The sequence below is a fragment of the Plecotus auritus genome, assembly GCF_963455305.1.
Source record: "Plecotus auritus genome assembly, chromosome: 2".
Lineage (NCBI taxonomy): Eukaryota > Metazoa > Chordata > Mammalia > Chiroptera > Vespertilionidae > Plecotus > Plecotus auritus.
This window is the reverse complement of record NC_137771.1, coordinates 109,942,572-109,960,046: the sequence shown is the minus strand read 5'-3', so window position 1 is coordinate 109,960,046 and position 17,475 is coordinate 109,942,572.

Below are 17,475 nucleotides of genomic sequence, written 5' to 3'. Positions count from 1 at the left end.
TTCTGGCTGTCCAGCTTTCCAAACTCCACTGATGAAATGACCACTAAAAGCTGGTCACAACGTCCCAACCTTTGTTCACTTGAGCGTTTTCGGCCATTAACCCCCATTGTTCGCCTGACCAATGACCCACAAGGCTCTCTACTGAGCTCCTAAGAAGCGGGGTGTCTTCCCAATCCCTGGAAGGTCGCTTAAGGGCCTAACACCCACAGCTCCAGCTCAAATTCTGCTCACAGACTTACTCTTCCCAGCTGGATAGGGTTACAAGCAGGCGGCTGCCAGCGCTCCTTAAAAACCTCCCTCAGCGACGATGAGGCCAGGGACCCCGCATGGTACCCAACATGTGGGCACTTCACACTGGACTGACCTGGGACTCTGACAGTCCTGCCGGAGGTTTTGAAATCTGGGAAAATGCACTGTTTAGACTCTGAAAAGACTTTAACTACTGGGAGAAAAGGCCTGCCCCTCCAGGCTCACTTACAGTTTCCCGAGCCCTTATTCCCAGTTTTTTGCTTAATAATGGGGCACGCCCTACCCAGAGAACAGGTACCATGTCCTAAATTCCAGAGCATGAACCCATGGAATTTGGGATGTTTGTGACCTCTAGCTTCCCTCCCTGGAATGCATTCACCTGGCTCTATACATGGCCCCTCCCCTTTTGACGTCATCACTTCTGGCTGGCCTGAGAGTCCCAAGCCCTTATCCACCTGAGCATTTCTGGATCTTCCTGTGGCCACTCCCCCTCGAAGACGTCAGCACGTCAGCTAGCCCTAGGGACCAAAGAACTTGAACACCTGAGCATTTCGGCTCTTCATGTGGCCTCTCCCCCTCAATGACGTCATCACTTCCGCCAGCCCCAGGGAGCCAAGCACTTGAACACCTGAGCATTTCTGGCTATCCACGTGGCCCTTTCCCTTCAATGACGTCAGCATTTCCTGCTGGTCTCCGGACCTTAAGCACTGATCCTCCTGAGCACTTCTGGCTGTCCAGCTTTCCAAACTCCACTGATGAAATGACCACTAAAAGCTGGTCACAGCGTCCCAACCTTTGTTCACGTGAGCGTTTATGGCCATTAACCCCCATTGTTCGCCTGACCAATGACCCACAAGGCTCTCTACTGAGCTCCTAAGAAGCGGGGTGTCTTCCCAATCTCTGGAAGTTCGCTTAAGGGCCTAACACCCACAGCCCCAGCTCAACTTCTGCTCACAGACTTACTCTTCCCAGCTGGATAGGGTTACAAGCAGGCGGCTGCCAGCGCTCCTTTAAAACCTCCCTCGTCGACGATGAGGCCAGGGACCCCGCATGGTACCCAACATGTGGGCACCTCACACTGGACTGACCTGGGACTCTGACAGTCCTGCCTGAGGTTTTGAAATCTGGGAAAAGGCAGTGTTTAGACCCTGAAAAGCCTTTAACTACTGGGAGAAAAGGCCTGCCCCTCCAGGCTCACTTACAGTTTCCCGAGCCCTTATTCCCAGTTTTTTGCTTAATAATGGGGCACGCTCTTCCCAGAGAACAGGTACCATGTCCTAAATTCCAGAGCATGAACCCATGGAATTTGGGATGTTTGTGACCTCTAGCTTCCCTCCCTGGAATGCATTCACCTGGCTCTATACATGGCCCCTCCCCTTTTGATGTCATCACTTCTGGCTGGCCTGAGAGTCCCAAGCCCTTATACACCTGAGCATTTCTGGATCTTCCTGTGGCCACTTCCCCTCGAAGACGTCAGCACTTCAGCCAGCCCAAGGGACCCAAGCACTTGAACACGTGAGCATTTCGGGCTCTTCTTGTGGCCTCTCCCCCTCAATGACGTCATCACTTCCGCCAGCCCCAGGGAGCCAAGCACTTGAACACCTGAGCATTTCTGGCTATCCACGTGGCCCTTTCCCTTCAATGACGTCAGCATTTCCTGCTGGTCTCCGGACCTTAAGCACTGATCCTCCTGAGCACTTCTGGCTGTCCAGCTTTCCAAACTCCACTGATGAAATGACCACTAAAAGCTGGTCACAGCGTCCCAACCTTTGTTCACGTGAGCGTTTATGGCCATTAACCCCCATTGTTCGCCTGACCAATGACCCACAAGGCTCTCTACTGAGCTCCTAAGAAGAGGGGTTTCTTCCCAATCTCTGGAAGTTCGCTTAAGGGCCTAACACCCACAGCCCCAGCTCAACTTCTGCTCACAGACTTACTCTTCCCAGCTGGATAGGGTTACAAGCAGGCAGCTGCCAGCGCTCCTTTGAAACCTCCCTCGGCGACGATGAGGCCAGGGACCCCGCATGGTACCCAACATGTGGGCACCTCACACTGGACTGACCTGGGACTCTGACAGTCCTGCCTGAGGTTTTGAAATCTGGGAAAAGGCAGTGTTTAGACCCTGAAAAGCTTTTAACTACTGGGAGAAAAGGCCTGCCCCTCCAGGCTCACTTACAGTTTCCCGAGCCCTTATTCCCAGTTTTTTGCTTAATAATGGGGCACGCCCTTCCCAGAGAACAGGTACCATGTCCTAAATTCCAGAGCATGAACCCATGGAATTTGGGATGTTTGTGACCTCTAGCTTCCCTCCCTGGAATGCATTCACCTGGCTCTATACATGGCCCCTCCCCTTTTGATGTCATCACTTCTGGCTGGCCTGAGAGTCCCAAGCCCTTATCCACTTGAGCATTTCTGGATCTTCCTGTGGCCACTTCCCCTCGAAGACGTCAGCACTTCAGCCAGCCCAAGGGACCCAAGCACTTGAACACGTGAGCATTTCGGGCTCTTCTTGTGGCCTCTCCCCCTCAATGACGTCATCACTTCCGCCAGCCCCAGGGAGCCAAGCACTTGAACACCTGAGCATTTCTGGCTATCCACGTGGCCCTTTCCCTTCAATGACGTCAGCATTTCCTGCTGGTCTCCGGACCTTAAGCACTGATCCTCCTGAGCACTTCTGGCTGTCCAGCTTTCCAAACTCCACTGATGAAATGACCACTAAAAGCTGGTCACAACGTCCCAACCTTTGTTCACTTGAGCGTTTTCGGCCATTAACCCCCATTGTTCGCCTGACCAATGACCCACAAGGCTCTCTACTGAGCTCCTAAGAAGCAGGGTGTCTTCCCAATCCCTGGAAGTTCGCTTAAGGGCCTAACACCCACAGCTCCAGCTCAAATTCTGCTCACAGACTTACTCTTCCCAGCTGGATAGGGTTACAAGCAGGCGGCTGCCAGAGCTCCTTAAAAACCTCCCTCGGCGACGATGAGGCCAGGGACCCCGCATGGTACCCAACATGTGGGCACTTCACACTGGACTGACCTGGGACTCTGACAGTCCTGCCTGAGGTTTTGAAATCTGGGAAAATGCACTGTTTAGACCCTGAAAAGACTTTAACTACTGGGAGAAAAGGCCTGCCCCTCCAGGCTCACTTACAGTTTCCGAGCCCTTATTCCCAGTTTTTTGCTTAATAATGGGGCACGCCCTTCCCAGAGAACAGGTACCATGTCCTAAATTCCAGAGCATGAACCCATGGAATTTGGGATGTTTGTGATCTCTAGCTTCCCTCCCTGGAATGCATTCACCTGGCTCTATACATGGCCCCACCCCTTTTGATGTCATCACTTCTGGCTGGCCTGAGAGTCCCAAGCCCTTATCCACCTGAGCATTTCTGGATCTTACTGTGGCCACTCCCCCTCGAAGACCTCAGCACTTCAGCCAGCCCAAGGGACCCAAGCACTTGAACACGTGAGCATTTCGGGCTCTTCATGTGGCCTCTCCCCCTCAATGACATCATCACTTCCGCCAGCCCCAGGGAGCCAAGCACTTGAACACCTGAGCATTTCTGGCTATCCACGTGGCCCTTTCCCTTCAATGACGTCAGCATTTCCTGCTGGTCTCCGGATCTTAAGCACTGATCCTCCTGAGCACTTCTGGCTGTCCAGCTTTCCAAACTCCACTGATGAAATGACCACTAAAAGCTGGTCACAGCGTCCCAACCTTTGTTCACGTGAGCGTTTTCGGCCATTAACCCCCATTGTTCGCCTGACCAATGACCCACAAGGCTCTCTACTGAGCTCCTAAGAAGCGGGGTGTCTTCCCAATCTCTGGAAGTTCGCTTAAGGGCCTAACACCCACAGCCCCAGCTCAACTTCTGCTCACAGACTTACTCTTCCCAGCTGGATAGGGTTACAAGCAGGCGGCTGCCAGCGCTCCTTTAAAACCTCCCTCGGCGACGATGAGGCCAGGGACCCCGCATGGTACCCAACATGTGGGCACCTCACACTGGACTGACCTGGGACTCTGACAGTCCTGCCTGAGGTTTTGAAATCTGGGAAAAGGCAGTGTTTAGACCCTGAAAAGCCTTTAACTACTGGGAGAAAAAGCCTGCCCTTCCAGGCTCACTTACAGTTTCCCGAGCCCTTATTCCCAGTTTTTTGCTTAATAATGGGGCACGCCCTTCCCAGAGAACAGGTACCATGTCCTAAATTCCAGAGCATGAACCCATGGAATTTGGGATGTTTGTGACCTCTAGCTTCCCTCCCTGGAATGCATTCACCTGGCTCTATACATGGCCCCTCCCCTTTTGATGTCATCACTTCTGGCTGGCCTGAGAGTCCCAAGCCCTTATCCACCTGAGCATTTCTGGATCTTCCTGTGGCCACTTCCCCTCGAAGACGTCAGCACTTCATCCAGCCCAAGGGACCCAAGCACTTGAACACGTGAGCATTTCGGGCTCTTCATGTGGCCTCCCCCCCTCAATGACATCATCACTTCCGCCAGCCCCAGGGAGCCAAACACTTGAACACCTGAGCATTTCTGGCTATCCACGTGGCCCTTTCCCTTCAATGACGTCAGCATTTCCAGCTGGTCTCCGGACCTTAAGCACTGATCCTCCTGAGCACTTCTGGCTGTCCAGCTTTCCAAACTCCACTGATGAAATGACCACTAAAAGCTGGTCACAGCGTCCCAACCTTTGTTCACGTGAGCGTTTACGGCCATTAACCCCCATTGTTCGCCTGACCAATGACCCACAAGGCTCTCTACTGAGCTCCTAAGAAGCGGGGTGTCTTCCCAATCTCTGGAAGTTCGGTTAAGGGCCTAACACCCACAGACCCAGCTCAACTTCTGCTCACAGACTTACTCTTCCCAGCTGGATAGGGTTACAAGCAGGCGGCCGCCAGCGCTCCTTTAAAACCTCCCTCGGCGACGATGAGGCCAGGGACCCCGCATGGTACCCAACATGTGGGCACCTCACACTGGACTGACCTGGGACTCTGATAGTCCTGCCTGAGGTTTTGAAATCTGGGAAAAGGCAGTGTTTAGACCCTGAAAAGCCTTTAACTACTGGGAGAAAAAGCCTGCCCTTCCAGGCTCACTTACAGTTTCCCGAGCCCTTATTCCCAGTTTTTTGCTTAATAATGGGGCACGCCCTTCCCAGAGAACAGGTACCATGTCCTAAATTCCAGAGCATGAACCCATGGAATTTGGGATGTTTGTGAACTCTAGCTTCCCTCCCTGGAATGCATTCACCTGGCTCTATACATGGCCCCTCCCCTTTTGACGTCATCACTTCTGGCTGGCCTGAGAGTCCGAAGCCCTTATCCACCTGAGCATTTCTGGATCTTCCTGTGGCCACTCCCCCTCGAAGACGTCAGCACTTCAGCCAGCCCAAGGGACCCAAGCACTTGAACACGTGAGCATTTTGGGCTCTTCTTGTGGCCTCTCCCCCTCAATGACGTAATCACTTCCGCCAGCCCCAGGGAGCCAAGCACTTGAACACCTGAGCATTTCTGGCTATCCACGTGGCCCTTTCCCTTCAATGACGTCAGCATTTCCTGCTGGTCTCCGGACCTTAAGCACTGATCCTCCTGAGCACTTCTGGCTGAGCAGCTTTCCAAACTCCACTGATGAAATGACCACTAGAAGCTGGTCACAGCGTCCCAACCTTTGTTCACGTGAGCGTTTTCGGCCATTAACCCCCATTGGTCGCCTGACCAATGACCCAAAAGGCTCTCTACTGAGCTCCTAAGAAGAGGGGTGTCTTCCCAATCTCTGGAAGTTCGCTTAAGGGCCTAACACCCAAAGCCCCAGCTCAACTTCTGCTCACAGACTTACTCTTCCCAGCTGGATAGGGTTACAAGCAGGCGGCTGCCAGCGCTCCTTTAAAACCTCCCTCGGCGACGATGAGGCCAGGGACCCCGCATGGTACCCAACATGTGGGCACCTCACACTGGACTGACCTGGGACTCTGACAGTCCTGCTGAGGTTTTGAAATCTGGGAAAAGGCAGTGTTTAGACCCTGAAAAGACTTTAACTACTGGGACCAAAGGCCTGCCCCTCCAGGATCACTTTCAGTTTCCCGAGCCCTTATTCCCAGTTTTTTGCTTAATAATGGGGCACGCTCTTCCCAGAGAACAGGTACCATGTCCTAAATTCCAGAGCATGAACCCATGGAATTTGGGATGTTTGTGACCTCTAGCTTCCCTCCCTGGAATGCATTCACCTGGCTCTATACATGGCCCCTCCCCTTTTGATGTCATCACTTCTGGCTGGCCTGAGAGTCCCAAGCCCTTATCCACCTGAGCATTTTTGGATCTTCCTGTGGCCACTTCCCCTCGAAGACGTCAGCACTTCAGCCAGCCCAAGGGACCCAAGCACTTGAACACGTGAGCATTTCGGGCTCTTCTTGTGGCCTCTCCCCCTCAATGACGTCATCACTTCCGCCAGCCCCAGGGAGCCAAGCACTTGAACACCTGAGCATTTCTGGCTATCCACGTGGCCCTTTCCCTTCAATGACGTCAGCATTTCCTGCTGGTCTCCGGACCTTAAGCACTGATCCTCCTGAGCACTTCTGGCTGTCCAGCTTTCCAAACTCCACTGATGAAATGACCACTAAAAGCTGGTCACAACGTCCCAACCTTTGTTCACGTGAGCGTTTTCGTCCATTCACCCCCATTGTTCGCCTGACCAATGACCCACAAGGCTCTCTACTGAGCTCCTACGAAGCGGGGTGTCTTCCCAATCTCTGGAAGTTCGCTTAAGGGCCTAACACCCACAGCCCCAGCTCAATTCTGCTCACAGACTTACTCTTCTCGGCAGGATAGGGTTACAAGTAGGCGGCTGCCAGCGCTCCTTTAAAACCTCCCTCGGCGACGATGAGGCCAGGGACCCCGCATGGTACCCAACATGTGGGCACCTCACACTGGACTGACCTGGGACTCTGACAGTCCTGCCTGAGGTTTTGAAATCTGGGAAAAGGCAGTGTTTAGACCCTGAAAAGCCTTTAACTACTGGGAGAAAAGGCCTGCCCCTCCAGGCTCACTTACAGTTTTCCGAGCCCTTATTCCCAGTTTTTTGCTTAATAATGGGGCACGCCCTACCCAGAGAACAGGTACCATGTCCTAAATTCCAGAGCAAGTACCCATGGAATTTGGGATGTTTGTGACCTCTAGTTTCCCTCCCTGGAATGCATTCACCTGGCTCTATACATGGCCCCTCCCCTTTTGACGTAATCACTTCTGGCTGGCCTGAGAGTCCCAAGCCCTTATCCACCTGAGCATTTCTGGATCTTCCTGTGGCCACTCCCCCTCGAAGACGTCAGCACTTCAGCCAGCCCAAGGGACCCAAGCACTTGAACACGTGAGCATTACAGGCTCTTCTTGTGGCCTCTCCCCCTCAATGACGTCATCACTTCCGCCAGCCCCAGGGAGCCAAGCACTTGAACACCTGAGCATTTCTGGCTATCCACGTGGCCCTTTCCCTTCAATGACGTCAGCATTTCCTGCTGGTCTCCGGACCTTAACACTGATCCTCCTGAGCACTTCTGGCTGAGCAGCTTTCCAAACTCCACTGATGAAATGACCACTAAAAGCTGGTCACAGCGTCCCAACCTTTTTTCACGTGAGCGTTTTCGGCCATTAACCCCCATTGTTCGCCTGACCAATGACCCACAAGGCTCTCTACTGAGCTTCTAAGAAGCGGGGTGTCTTCCCAATCCCTGGAAGTTCGCTTAAGGGCCTAACACCCACAGCCCCAGCTCAACTTCTGCTCACAGACTTACTCTTCCCAGCTGGATAGGGTTACAAGCAGGCGGCTGCCAGCGCTCCTTTAAAACCTCCCTTGGCTACGATGAGGCCAGGGACCCCGCATTGTACCCAACATGTGGGCACCTCACACTGGACTGACCTGGACTCTGACAGTCCTGCATGAGGTTTTAAAATCTGGGAAAAGGCAGTGTTTAGATACTGAAAAGCCTTTAACTACTGGGAGAAAAGGCCTGCCCCTCCAGGCTCACTTACAATTTCCCGAGCCCTTATTCCCAGTTTTTTGCTTAATAATGGGGCACGACCTTCCCATAGAACAGGTACCATGTCCTAAATTCCAGAGCATGAACCCATGGAATTTGGGATGTTTGTGACCTCTAGCTTCCCTCCCTGGAATGCATTCACCTGGCTGTATACATAGCCCCTTTCCTTTTGACGTCATCACTTCTGGCTGGCCTGAGAGTCCCAAGCCCTTATCCACCTGAGCATTTCTGGATCTCCCTGTGGCCACTCCCCCTCGAAGACCTCAGCACTTCAGCCAGCCCAAGGGACCCAAGCACTTGAACACGTGAGCATTTCGGGCTCTTCTTGTGGCCTCTCCCCCTCAATGACGTCATCACTTTCGCCAGCCCCAGGGAGCCAAGCACTTGAACACCTGAACATTTCTGGCTATCCACGTGGCCCTTTCCCTTCAATGACGTCAGCATTTCCTGCTGGTCTCCGGACCTTAAGCACTGATCCTCCTGAGCACTTCTGGCTGAGCAGCTTTCCAAACTCCACTGATGAAATGACCACTAAAAGCTGGTCAAAGCGTCCCAACCTTTTTTCACGTGAGCGTTTTCGGCCATTAACCCCCATTGTTCGCCTGACCAATGACCCACAAGGCTCTCTACTGAGCTTCTAAGAAGCGGGGTGTCTTCCCAATCCCTGGAAGTTCGCTTAAGGGCCTAACACCCACAGCCCCAGCTCAACTTCTGCTCACAGACTTACTCTTCCCAGCTGGATAGGGTTACAAGCAGGCGGCTGCCAGCGCTCCTTTAAAACCTCCCTTGGCTACGATGAGGCCAGGGACCCCGCATGGTACCCAACATGTGGGCACCTCACACTGGACTGACCTGGACTCTGACAGTCCTGCATGAGGTTTTAAAATCTGGGAAAAGGCAGTGTTTAGATACTGAAAAGCCTTTAACTACTGGGAGAAAAGGCCTGCCCCTCCAGGCTCACTTACAATTTCCCGAGCCCTTATTCCCAGTTTTTTGCTTAATAATGGGGCACGACCTTCCCATAGAACAGGTACCATGTCCTAAATTCCAGAGCATGAACCCATGGAATTTGGGATGTTTGTGACCTCTAGCTTCCCTCCCTGGAATGCATTCACCTGGCTGTATACATAGCCCCTTTCCTTTTGACGTCATCACTTCTGGCTGGCCTGAGAGTCCCAAGCCCTTATCCACCTGAGCATTTCTGGATCTCCCTGTGGCCACTCCCCCTCGAAGACCTCAGCACTTCAGCCAGCCCAAGGGACCCAAGCACTTGAACACGTGAGCATTTCGGGCTCTTCTTGTGGCCTCTCCCCCTCAATGACGTCATCACTTCCGCCAGCCCCAGGGAGCCAAGCACTTGAACACCTGAACATTTCTGGCTATCCACGTGGCCCTTTCCCTTCAATGACGTCAGCATTTCCTGCTGGTCTCCGGACCTTAAGCACTGATCCTCCTGAGCACTTCTGTCTGTCCAGCTTTCCAAACTCCACTGATGAAATGACCACTAAAAGCTGGTCACAACGTCCCAACCTTTGTTCAGTTGAGCGTTTTCGGCCATTAACCCCCATTGTTCGCCTGACCAATGACCCACAAGGCTCTCTACTGAGCTCCTAAGAAGCGGGGTGTCTTCCCAATCCCTGGAAGTTCGCTTAAGGGCCTAACACCCACAGCTCCAGCTCAAATTCTGCTCACAGACTTACTCTTCCCAGCTGGATAGGGTTACAAGCAGTCGGCTGCCAGCGCTCCTTAAAAACCTCCCTAGGCGACGATGAGGCCAGAGACCCCGCATGGTACCAAACATGTGGGCACTTCACACTGGACTGACCTGGGACTCTGACAGTCCTGCCTGAGGTTTTGAAATCAGGGAAAATGCACTGTTTATACCCTGAAAAGACTTTAACTACTGGGAGAAAAGGCCTGCCCCTCCAGGCTCACTTACAGTTTCCCGAGCCCTTATTCCCAGTTTTTTGCTTAATACTGGGGCACGCCCTTCCCAGAGAACAGGTACCATGTCCTAAATTCCAGAGCATGAACCCATGGAATTTGGGATGTTTGTGACTTCTAGCTTCCCTCCCTGGAATGCATCACCTGGCTCTATACATGGCCCCTCCCCTTTTGACGTCATCACTTCTGGCTGGCCTGAGAGTCCCAAGCCCTTATCCACCTGAGCATTTCTGGATCTTCCTGTGGCCACTCCCCCTCGAAGACGTCAGCACTTCAGCCAGCCCAAGGGACCCAAGCACTTGAACACGTGAGCATTTCAGGCTCTTCATGTGGCCTCTCCCCCTCAATGATGTCATCACTTCCGCCAGCCCCAGGGAGCCAAGCACTTGAACACCTGAGCATTTCTGGCTATCCACGTGGCCCTTTCCCTTCAATGACGTCAGCATTTCCTGCTGGTCTCTGGTCCTTAAGCACTGATCCTCCTGAGCACTTCTGGCTGTCCAGCTTTCCAAACTCCACTGATGAAATGACCACTAAAAGCTGGTCACAGCGTCCCAACCTTTGTTCACGTGAGCGTTTATGGCCATTAACCCCCATTGTTCGCCTGACCAATGACCCACAAGGCTCTCTACTGAGCTCCTAAGAAGAGGGGTGTCTTCCCAATCTCTGGAAGTTCGCTTAAGGGCCTAACACCCACAGCCCCAGCTGAACTTCTGCTCACAGACTTACTCTTCCCAGCTGGATAGGGTTACAAGCAGGCGGCTGCCAGCGCTCCTTTAAAACCTCCCTCAGCGACGATGAGGCCAGGGACCCCGCATGGTACCCAACATGTGGGCACCTCACACTGGACTGACCTGGGACTCTGACAGTCCTGCCTGAGGTTTTGAAATCTGGGAAAAGGCAGTGTTTAGACCCTGAAAAGCCTTTAACTACTGGGAGAAAAGGCCTGCCCCTCCAGGCTCACTTACAGTTTCCCGAGCCCTTATTCCCAGTTTTTTGCTTAATAATGGGGCACGCTCTTCCCAGAGAACAGGTACCATGTCCTAAATTCCAGAGCATGAACCCATGGAATTTGGGATGTTTGTGACCTCTAGCTTCCCTCCCTGGAATGCATTCACCTGGCTCTATACATGGCCCCTCCCCTTTTGATGTCATCACTTCTGGCTGGCCTGAGAGTCCCAAGCCCTTATCCACCTGAGCATTTTTGGATCTTCCTGTGGCCACTTCCCCTCGAAGACGTCAGCACTTCAGCCAGCCCAAGGGACCCAAGCATTTGAACACGTGAGCATTTCGGGCTCTTCTTGTGGCCTCTCCCCCTCAATGACGTCATCACTTCCGCCAGCCCCAGGGAGCCAAGCACTTGAACACCTGAGCATTTCTGGCTATCCACGTGGCCCTTTCCCTTCAATGACGTCAGCATTTCCTGCTGGTCTCCGGACCTTAAGCACTGATCCTCCTGAGCACTTCTGGCTGTCCAGCTTTCCAAACTCCACTGATGAAATGACCACTAAAAGCTGGTCACAACGTCCCAACCTTTGTTCACGTGAGCGTTTTCGTCCATTCACCCCCATTGTTCGCCTGACCAATGACCCACAAGGCTCTCTACTGAGCTCCTACGAAGCGGGGTGTCTTCCCAATCTCTGGAAGTTCGCTTAAGGGCCTAACACCCACAGCCCCAGCTCAATTCTGCTCACAGACTTACTCTTCTCGGCAGGATAGGGTTACAAGTAGGCGGCTGCCAGCGCTCCTTTAAAACCTCCCTCGGCGACGATGAGGCCAGGGACCCCGCATGGTACCCAACATGTGGGCACCTCACACTGGACTGACCTGGGACTCTGACAGTCCTGCCTGAGGTTTTGAAATCTGGGAAAAGGCAGTGTTTAGACCCTGAAAAGCCTTTAACTACTGGGAGAAAAGGCCTGCCCCTCCAGGCTCACTTACAGTTTTCCGAGCCCTTATTCCCAGTTTTTTGCTTAATAATGGGGCACGCCCTACCCAGAGAACAGGTACCATGTCCTAAATTCCAGAGCAAGTACCCATGGAATTTGGGATGTTTGTGACCTCTAGTTTCCCTCCCTGGAATGCATTCACCTGGCTCTATACATGGCCCCTCCCCTTTTGACGTAATCACTTCTGGCTGGCCTGAGAGTCCCAAGCCCTTATCCACCTGAGCATTTCTGGATCTTCCTGTGGCCACTCCCCCTCGAAGACGTCAGCACTTCAGCCAGCCCAAGGGACCCAAGCACTTGAACACGTGAGCATTACAGGCTCTTCTTGTGGCCTCTCCCCCTCAATGACGTCATCACTTCCGCCAGCCCCAGGGAGCCAAGCACTTGAACACCTGAGCATTTCTGGCTATCCACGTGGCCCTTTCCCTTCAATGACGTCAGCATTTCCTGCTGGTCTCCGGACCTTAACACTGATCCTCCTGAGCACTTCTGGCTGAGCAGCTTTCCAAACTCCACTGATGAAATGACCACTAAAAGCTGGTCACAGCGTCCCAACCTTTTTTCACGTGAGCGTTTTCGGCCATTAACCCCCATTGTTCGCCTGACCAATGACCCACAAGGCTCTCTACTGAGCTTCTAAGAAGCGGGGTGTCTTCCCAATCCCTGGAAGTTCGCTTAAGGGCCTAACACCCACAGCCCCAGCTCAACTTCTGCTCACAGACTTACTCTTCCCAGCTGGATAGGGTTACAAGCAGGCGGCTGCCAGCGCTCCTTTAAAACCTCCCTTGGCTACGATGAGGCCAGGGACCCCGCATGGTACCCAACATGTGGGCACCTCACACTGGACTGACCTGGACTCTGACAGTCCTGCATGAGGTTTTAAAATCTGGGAAAAGGCAGTGTTTAGATACTGAAAAGCCTTTAACTACTGGGAGAAAAGGCCTGCCTCTCCAGGCTCACTTACAATTTCCCGAGCCCTTATTCCCAGTTTTTTGCTTAATAATGGGGCACGACCTTCCCATAGAACAGGTACCATGTCCTAAATTCCAGAGCATGAACCCATGGAATTTGGGATGTTTGTGACCTCTAGCTTCCCTCCCTGGAATGCATTCACCTGGCTGTATACATAGCCCCTTTCCTTTTGACGTCATCACTTCTGGCTGGCCTGAGAGTCCCAAGCCCTTATCCACCTGAGCATTTCTGGATCTCCCTGTGGCCACTCCCCCTCGAAGACCTCAGCACTTCAGCCAGCCCAAGGGACCCAAGCACTTGAACACGTGAGCATTTCGGGCTCTTCTTGTGGCCTCTCCCCCTCAATGACGTCATCACTTTCGCCAGCCCCAGGGAGCCAAGCACTTGAACACCTGAACATTTCTGGCTATCCACGTGGCCCTTTCCCTTCAATGACGTCAGCATTTCCTGCTGGTCTCCGGACCTTAAGCACTGATCCTCCTGAGCACTTCTGGCTGAGCAGCTTTCCAAACTCCACTGATGAAATGACCACTAAAAGCTGGTCAAAGCGTCCCAACCTTTTTTCACGTGAGCGTTTTCGGCCATTAACCCCCATTGTTCGCCTGACCAATGACCCACAAGGCTCTCTACTGAGCTTCTAAGAAGCGGGGTGTCTTCCCAATCCCTGGAAGTTCGCTTAAGGGCCTAACACCCACAGCCCCAGCTCAACTTCTGCTCACAGACTTACTCTTCCCAGCTGGATAGGGTTACAAGCAGGCGGCTGCCAGCGCTCCTTTAAAACCTCCCTTGGCTACGATGAGGCCAGGGACCCCGCATGGTACCCAACATGTGGGCACCTCACACTGGACTGACCTGGACTCTGACAGTCCTGCATGAGGTTTTAAAATCTGGGAAAAGGCAGTGTTTAGATACTGAAAAGCCTTTAACTACTGGGAGAAAAGGCCTGCCCCTCCAGGCTCACTTACAATTTCCCGAGCCCTTATTCCCAGTTTTTTGCTTAATAATGGGGCACGACCTTCCCATAGAACAGGTACCATGTCCTAAATTCCAGAGCATGAACCCATGGAATTTGGGATGTTTGTGACCTCTAGCTTCCCTCCCTGGAATGCATTCACCTGGCTGTATACATAGCCCCTTTCCTTTTGACGTCATCACTTCTGGCTGGCCTGAGAGTCCCAAGCCCTTATCCACCTGAGCATTTCTGGATCTCCCTGTGGCCACTCCCCCTCGAAGACCTCAGCACTTCAGCCAGCCCAAGGGACCCAAGCACTTGAACACGTGAGCATTTCGGGCTCTTCTTGTGGCCTCTCCCCCTCAATGACGTCATCACTTCCGCCAGCCCCAGGGAGCCAAGCACTTGAACACCTGAACATTTCTGGCTATCCACGTGGCCCTTTCCCTTCAATGACGTCAGCATTTCCTGCTGGTCTCCGGACCTTAAGCACTGATCCTCCTGAGCACTTCTGTCTGTCCAGCTTTCCAAACTCCACTGATGAAATGACCACTAAAAGCTGGTCACAACGTCCCAACCTTTGTTCAGTTGAGCGTTTTCGGCCATTAACCCCCATTGTTCGCCTGACCAATGACCCACAAGGCTCTCTACTGAGCTCCTAAGAAGCGGGGTGTCTTCCCAATCCCTGGAAGTTCGCTTAAGGGCCTAACACCCACAGCTCCAGCTCAAATTCTGCTCACAGACTTACTCTTCCCAGCTGGATAGGGTTACAAGCAGTCGGCTGCCAGCGCTCCTTAAAAACCTCCCTAGGCGACGATGAGGCCAGAGACCCCGCATGGTACCAAACATGTGGGCACTTCACACTGGACTGACCTGGGACTCTGACAGTCCTGCCTGAGGTTTTGAAATCAGGGAAAATGCACTGTTTATACCCTGAAAAGACTTTAACTACTGGGAGAAAAGGCCTGCCCCTCCAGGCTCACTTACAGTTTCCCGAGCCCTTATTCCCAGTTTTTTGCTTAATACTGGGGCACGCCCTTCCCAGAGAACAGGTACCATGTCCTAAATTCCAGAGCATGAACCCATGGAATTTGGGATGTTTGTGACTTCTAGCTTCCCTCCCTGGAATGCATCACCTGGCTCTATACATGGCCCCTCCCCTTTTGACGTAATCACTTCTGGCTGGCCTGAGAGTCCCAAGCCCTTATCCACCTGAGCATTTCTGGATCTTCCTGTGGCCACTCCCCCTCGAAGACGTCAGCACTTCAGCCAGCCCAAGGGACCCAAGCACTTGAACACGTGAGCATTTCAGGCTCTTCTTGTGGCCTCTCCCCCTCAATGACGTCATCACTTCCGCCAGCCCCAGGGAGCCAAGCACTTGAACACCTGAGCATTTCTGGCTATCCACGTGGCCCTTTCCCTTCAATGACGTCAGCATTTCCTGCTGGTCTCCGGACTTAAGCACTGATCCTCCTGAGCACTTCTGGCTGTCCAGCTTTCCAAACTCCACTGATGAAATGACCACTAAAAGCTGGTCACAACGTCCCAACCTTTGTTCACTTGAGCGTTTTCGGCCATTAACCCCCATTGTTCGCCTGACCAATGACCCACAAGGCTCTCTACTGAGCTCCTAAGAAGCGGGGTGTCTTCCCAATCCCTGGAAGTTCGCTTAAGGGCCTAACACCCACAGCCCCAGCTCAAATTCTGCTCACAGACTTACTATTCCCAGCTGGATAGGTTTACAAGCAGGCGGCTGCCAGCGCTGCTTTAAAACCTCCCTCGGCGACGATGAGGCCAGGGACCCCGCATGGTACCCAACATGTGAGCACCTCACACTGGACTGACCTGGGACTCTGACAGTCCTGCCTGAGGTTTTGAAATCTGGGAAAAGGCAGTGTTTAGACCCTGAAAAGCCTTTAACTACTGGGAGAAAAGGCCTGCCCCTCCAGGCTCACTTATAGTGTCCCGAGCCCTTATTCCCAGTTTTTTGCTTAATAATGGGGCACGCTCTTCCCAGAGAACAGATACCATGTCCGAAATTCCAGAGCATGAACCCATGGAATTTGGGACGTTTGTGACCTCTAGCTTCCCTCCCTGGAATGCATTCACCTGGCTCTATACAAGGCCCCACCCCTTGTGACGTCATCACTTCTGGCTGGCCTGAGAGTCCCAAGCCCTTATCCACCTGAGCATTTCTGGATCTTCCTGTGGCCACTCCCCCTCGAAGACGTCAGCACTTCAGCCAGCCCAAGAGACCCAAGCACTTGAACACCTGAGCATTTCGGGCTCTTCATGTGGCCTCTCCCCCTCAATGATGTCATCACTTCCGCCAGCCCCAGGGAGCCAAGCACTTGAACACCTGAGCATTTCTGGCTATCCACGTGGCCCTTTCCCTTCAATGACGTCAGCATTTCCTGCTGGTCTCCGGACCTTAAGCACTGATCCTCCTGAGCACTTCTGGCTGTCCAGCTTTCCAAACTCCACTGATGAAATGACCACTGAAAGCTGGTCACAGCCTCCCAACCTTGGTTCACGTGAGCGTTTTTGGCCATTAACCCCCATTGTTCGCCTGACCAATGACCCACAAGGCTCTCTACTGAGCTCCTAAGAAGCGGGGTGTCTTCCCAATCTCTGGAAGTTCGCTTAAGGGCCTAACACCCACAGCCCCAGCTCAACTTATGCTCACAGACTTACTCTTCCCAGCTGGATAGGGTTACAAGCAGGCGGCTGCCAGCGCTCCTTTAAAACCTCCCTCGGCGACGATGAGGCCAGGGACCCCGCATGGTACCCAACGTGTGGGCACCTCACACTGGACTGACCTGGGACTCTGACAGTCCTGCCTGAGGTTTTGAAATCTGGGAAAAGGCAGTGTTTAGACCCTGAAAAGACTTTAACTACTGGGAGAAAAGGCCTGCCCCTCCAGGCTCACTTACAGTTTCCCGAGCCCTTATTCCCAGTTTTTTGCTTAATAATGGGGCACGCCCTTCCCAGAGAACAGGTACCATGTCCTAAATTCCAGAGCATGAACCCATGGAATTTGGGATGTTTGTGACTTCTAGCTTCCCTCCCTGGAATGCATCACCTGGCTCTATACATGGCCCCTCCCCTTTTGACGTAATCACTTCTGGCTGGCCTGAGAGTCCCAAGCCCTTATCCACCTGAGCATTTCTGGATCTTCCTGTGGCCACTCCCCCTCGAAGACGTCAGCACTTCAGCCAGCCCAAGGGACCCAAGCACTTGAACACGTGAGCATTTCAGGCTCTTCTTGTGGCCTCTCCCCCTCAATGACGTCATCACTTCCGCCAGCCCCAGGGAGCCAAGCACTTGAACACCTGAGCATTTCTGGCTATCCACGTGGCCCTTTCCCTTCAATGACGTCAGCATTT